This window comes from Galeopterus variegatus, unplaced genomic scaffold (assembly GCF_000696425.1).
Source record: "Galeopterus variegatus unplaced genomic scaffold, G_variegatus-3.0.2 Scaffold2508, whole genome shotgun sequence".
NCBI classification, from domain to species: domain Eukaryota; kingdom Metazoa; phylum Chordata; class Mammalia; order Dermoptera; family Cynocephalidae; genus Galeopterus; species Galeopterus variegatus.
In genome coordinates this window covers 372898-378676 of record NW_007728619.1, presented here as the reverse complement: position 1 = coordinate 378676, position 5779 = coordinate 372898, and the positions used below count along the sequence as shown (strand labels likewise).

The 5779-nt window shown below is 49.1% G+C and overlaps 1 protein-coding gene across 2 annotated transcripts in view; it reads right to left on the bottom strand.

Moving 5' to 3' along the window:
• Positions 1 to 5779, bottom strand: part of PTPN5 (protein tyrosine phosphatase, non-receptor type 5 (striatum-enriched)) — a 60702-nt gene that overhangs the window by 44577 nt on the left and 10346 nt on the right. Inside the window, exon 1 of one of the 2 annotated variants that reach the window (XM_008582057.1) lies at positions 1312 to 1356. The exons of the other annotated variant lie outside the window; for it this stretch is intronic. The gene's annotated coding sequence lies outside the window, so the exon portion shown is untranslated. Of the gene's footprint in view, positions 1 to 1311; positions 1357 to 5779 lie in introns of those variants that run through there. 2 annotated transcript variants of the gene reach the window in all.

Here is a 5779-nt window from a genome sequence, read left to right as displayed (position 1 = left end):
CTGCAGGACCAAAGGCCAAGTTCGGGAGGAGCTATCCTTCCTGGTCTTTGTTCTGTGAAAGCTGGAACTCCTGGAAGGGGAGTCTCTTGGGAGGTGGGGGCGTGAAGGAGTGGAGGGGGGTCTCCAGGCCTAGGAAGACAAGCAAGTTCCGGGACTGGAGCCCGGTGTGTATGTGCAGACCATGATAGGACCACCGGGGCATGGTTGTGAGGTACGTAGAGTGGGCTGGATCTTAGCCTCTGGGGTTTCTGCAGTATCCCACAAGGGCAAACCTCACATGGGGCCCAGAGGCAGCAGACCCTGGAGGGGCCTGTTAGGCTGGGCTGGGGGGTATCTCAGGTATAGCCAGCATGGTTTCCTTGAAAATCTCTGGTATGGTGGTTGTGGCAGAGGTTGGGGAGGGGCGCCCCACTAATGACTGATTGAGACTGAATTTCTTACCAGCTAGAAGTGATGGGGAGCTTTGAGTCCAGCCTAATTTCACTTAGGGGAGACACTTCTTCCATACCTGATATTGAGGATTAAGAAATCTATTGGTGCCAAGAATGGTTTCTTGACCAGGGAGCCTGGGGGCTGGGAGACCAGATGAAAGGTGGGTGTGGTGACAGCCTGGCTGTGGCTGGGGACTGCCCCCTTTGCTGGACCACCTGCTCCAGCCGCTCTGACGTTCAGACTGTAAATGCCTCTCCATCACCCCCACGACCTCTCCTTTGCCCCTCTGCTTAGGCTGTTTCTCCTGCCTGGAATGTCATCACCTCTTTGTGCCCCTCCTCAAAATCTAACTCAGGCTTTAAGATCCAGCTTAATCTTTACCTCCTCTAGGAAGCCTTTCCTGGGGACAGATCTTTATTCTGCTCTAGTAATGCTGTGTGGCTTTGGGAAAGTGTCTTTAACACTCTGGGCCTTACATTTTTCTCATTTCTCAGACATGACTGACAATACCTTCTACACGAGACTGAGGTGAGGATTATCAGTGAATGAGAGGAATGTGAAAATGACTATCATGGTGCCTGGTAAATAGCAGGTGCTCAGGAATTGTGCACATGACCCACAAAGGCACAGCAGAGGACAGAGATGAGGGTGATGGTGAGGGGAAGTGGGTGTGCAGATAACGTGCAAACTCCCAGGAAAGGGCTAGGAACCTAGCTTCCAGAAAGCACAAAGGGCTTTGAACAGTGGCCTGATATCTGGGACAGTCTTAGGAGCGAGGCATCTGAGGACTGTGCACCCCCCTCGGTGACAAGAGGAGGGCACGGTCAGGCTGCAGGTGTCAGTGGTTTGGTCCAAAGGCCTGAGAGGAACTGAATTTACCTGCTGCCTTCCTGTACTCTGAGGAGGAAGGGTCTGATGGAAGGTGTGAGGAGCTCTGGTCCTGCCAAATTCTTAGGTTGGGTGGGATGGGAGTGGCAGAGACACACAAAGAAAGGTTCTCTGCTGGCCTTGATCACGATGCCAGGGCCAGAGCAGAAGGGTCCAGCTGTGGAGACAGGTCAGAAGCTTGTGGCTAAATCCAAAGCATTTTGTCCTGTCTACAACTTTGGGGTAGAGGGACCACAACCTCACTGTGGTCCAGCTTAGGCTCTGCAGACCCGGATCCAGCTTAGGCTCTGCAGACCCTCCTAGCCTTTTCTTGGGGACACTCCTACTTTCTTTTAAAATCCATGTTCTCTTTCTCTCATGGTCAGGTTGGTGAGGAAGGAGAGGAATGGGAGGAGGTGACCAGAGTGAGGAAGGAAGGAGGGCAGAGTCAATCTTCAGGTCACTTGTTCAGGAACAGCTTCCACAGAACCCTGACTGATTAAAAGGATAACAAAGACAATAGGATTAATGAAAGAACAGGCACCTATCTCTACTGACCCCTTACCACACATGCCTGGCACTGTCCTGAGTGCCTTACATGTGTTAGTATATTTAATCCTTATGATAGCCCTAGGAGGAATGTACTATCATTACTTGCATTTTCTAGGGGAGAAAATGTATATTTAGAGAAGTGATCTGCCCAAGGCCACACAGCTAGTAATTACAGATCTGCCCACCCACCAACCCATATTCCTAACCTCTCCTCTTCCACTTTTTAGCCTTTGGTGAAGGCAGTACTCTGCAAATAGGAAGAGAGTGCACATTACAGCAGTTACTTTCTATATGTTCTTAAAAAAATCCTCACCATAAATCAATGCGGTAGCCTGTGATGATCCCCATTTTACAGAGCCCAGGCTGCTAGTGACCCTGGGCCAGTCCTTTCCACTGTTTGAGGCTCAGTAGCTCCAAATGAAAATCAAAGGGGTTGAATGACCATTAGGGCCTTTCCTTATATGTCAGGCTTCAATTCTGGAGCTGTTAAGGTTTAATGAGGCAGATGGAAGAGGGGCAGTGAACCAGCAGAGGGTGCTCATGGCCCCAGGGAAACAAGGCCTTGGCGCGTGGAGCCTGGGCAACCGTCAACAATGGAGGGTGATCAAGCCCAAGCCAATGATTGATGGAGGCCGTGTTCAGCTGTGATGATTTGATGTTGCACATGGTTCTATATGATTATAAACTGTGCGGCAGACATGGGCCCAAAAGACGATCAAAGAGCAGGATTTCAGAGTTCAAAGGTCATCTGCTCTAAGCCTCTGTTCTCCAAGACTCAGAAAACATTCCTTTCTGCTCCCTCTCTCTACAACCCACTCCCCCCACCAAGTATACAGTTTAATTTACAAGGAGAAAACAGGCAATCATAAACACAAAGGCGTGATGACACTGTTTGTGGGGGTGTTCTGGTACTTCGTTCAGCTAGATGCTCACTCTTGTCTATAATGCCTTGGAATGCACCTTCCCCTCCACTGGAAGAGCCCCCCTTTTCCCTTCTGTGTCTGGAAAACTCTTACTTGTCTTTTAAGACCCTGTTCAAAGGCCTCCTCCTTAGTATAACCCTCCCTGACTCCCTTAGAAAGAACTGGGTACTCCCTCATCTGTTCTCACCTCTCTGTGCAGTAACTGTCTATTGATGCCCATGTCCCTGCCTCACACTGAGCTCCCTGGACACAAACCTGTGGTTTATAGTCCTTGTACTGTGGGCTGGATACTGTGCCAAGCACTGTGCATGTATCACATCATTTACTTCCCACTATAACCCTATGTGGGGACTGTGGTCCTCAGCCTTCTCCACGTGTGGAGATGGGGACTGGGAGAGCTGGAGTCACTCACTCAAGGTCACACAGTTGGTAAGCAGCAGAACCAGTCTTCAACTCAGTTTGCTTCAACTCCAGGTCTGGGCTTCATTTAAATCACTAGGTTTACAGCCTCTGGTGCGAACCTTCCCGCTCCCCATGTCTAATACTCTATCTGGCACCAGACAAATGTTCAAAAAACATTTCTCAAAAAAAAAGTTGGCTGGAGTTTGACCATTTACAAATGGCTCATTAAAAACACAACAAAAGCAATAAATGCATGGGCTTTGGCACTGGATTGCCCGGTAGGACTCAAGGCTCCCCTGTGGCTGCCTGATCTTAAGCAAGATACTTGACTTCTCTGTGCCTCAGTTTCTTCATCTGTGAAATGGGAAAAACAATGTCTACACTTCAGAAGGTTATTACAGAGATTAAATTAATTTTAATCCTCATACAAAGTTTTTACATGAGATACATGTAAAAAGCTTATAACAGTAAGTTCCAAAAAATGTTAGTTGTCATCATCTTGTGTGTCAGGCTTTGCCTATTTCCCAGTTAAGATAGCCCTTCTCTCCCCATAGATGAGGCCCATGGAGTCTCTGGGATAAGTCTTGTGGTGTGCTAATAAACAAGTTCTTTAAAAAAAAAAAAAGCCTTGGTTTGTGGCATTTGCCAATTCCCAAGGTTTGAATGCTCTCACCATGGCTGCCATGGAGTCTCTGGGATAAGTCTTGTGGTGTGCTAATAAACAAGTTCTTTAAAAAAAAAAAGCCTTGGTTTGTGGCATTTGCCAATTCCCAAGGTTTGAATGCTCTCACCATGGCTGATTTCAAGCTATGAACAAGAGGCCTCCTGCAGCCAGTCTTGACAGAGGTCAGGAGTTTTGCTCCATCTCTCTGTGCCTCAGTTTCCTAATCTGAAAAATGGACCAACGGTAGAACCTAATTTAGCACCCTGCTACAGGTTAGCCAATATCTTAAGTGTTGCTGTTAAGAGTTTTAACTCAGTCTGTTGTCTGGTCCTGACACTGGTCCAATCCCAGCAACTGGCCTTCCGCCTTATGCCCTGGCAGGCAGAGTCTCTGCCTTCTAGGACTGAGGCCTCGTCTACTCTTGCAGCTCTCCTTTCTCCTCCTGGAACTAGCCTGTGTTGTTACACACCTACTCTGATCACACATTATTTTGTGCCTCTGGTTTCATCCCCAGACTTCCCTGATACTGTGCCTTGGCCTGGACGGCCAGCGCTGCTTGTCCCTTGCTTTGGATTGTTCATGATGGTCCCTCCCGGCATCTACTCTGTGTTTCATTGCTTATAAAGCTCCTTCTGATAGGGCTTAGATGCCCCTAGAGGGGAAAACTGAGGTTCAGAGCTAAGTTTGCTCCCATTTGCTGCTAGGGGGTGCCTAGCTCCTTTCATACCCCACACTGTGGGCTCTAGTTCCCCATCAGGGCCTCTGCCCCCAAGCTCTGATTTAACTCTTCTGTGCTCAGGCTGGGAAGATGCTGGCACCTTAGAGTTTGGTGGAAGAGTCAGACGAAATGAGTCAGAAACAGTGCCTGGGAGGGGCAAGGCAGAGGCTGGGTTTGGAAACATTAGCTGGATTGAAGGCTCCTTTGCCAGGAGAGAGAATAAATGTCAACTAGGAAAAAAAGTCCAGATGGGACCAGGAGTCATGGTTGAAAATGGTCTGACCTCCTGATTTCAATTTAATCAACATCAGCTGCATACCTACTATGTGCCACATGCTTTCCAAAACCTTATTTCATTCAATCCTTATGACAACCCAGTGAAGAAGTCACTATGCCACTTTGTAGGAGTTCACAGGCATTTAGAGGGGTTAGGGACTGACATGGGAGCAGGGAAGTGATCACTCTGGTCCTGCCCAGGCGGCCAATGGAGAAGACAGGCGGGAGCTTGGTCCTAGGCCAGTGATGATTGATCCTTTCACTGCCTTGTGCCAGTGGGCAGGTGGAAACCTGGCACCAGGTAGGCTGTCAGCGGAGGTCCTGTCATGGGTTGATTTTTCTCAAAACACAACAGACTGGCCATTCTGATGTCATACACCTTAAGGCAACCATGGTCCTCTGGAAAAAGGATGGATTCAGAGGCAGAGAGATCTGGCTGAAATGCTGTGTTCTGCCACCTTCTCCTCATAGGATCTGGGGCCAGTGTCTTAACTCTCTGAGCCTCAGCATCCTCCCCTGTAACATGGAAGCAGTAAGAGCTGCAAGGCTGTGGTAAAAACCGGGAAGTGAGTGATGTCTATAGAAAGTGCTAGGCAATCCCGAGGCAGACATCCTCCTCGTTATTCCTGCTGACCTGGCTCAAAGCTTCATTTCCTGTCTCCCTCCAAGTCAACCCAGCATGGGAGATGCTCCTGCTCTTTGTACCAGGCAGTGCCATCAGCTACAAACGTCTGCTTCCTATTTCCTCAGGCTCTGTCAGGTGTTCCAGGAGCTAATGAGAACAAGGCAGGAAAGAGTGAGGATGAGAGGGGCCTCCCAGCAGAACTGACTCCTCTCCCCTCTGGAGAGCTCCAGGCTGTTTCTAGGTCCCCTGAATCAGACCCAGAGCCCTTGGGAAGGTAAAGGAAGATCCTCCTTCACCATGAAATTGGCCCACCCCCCCCC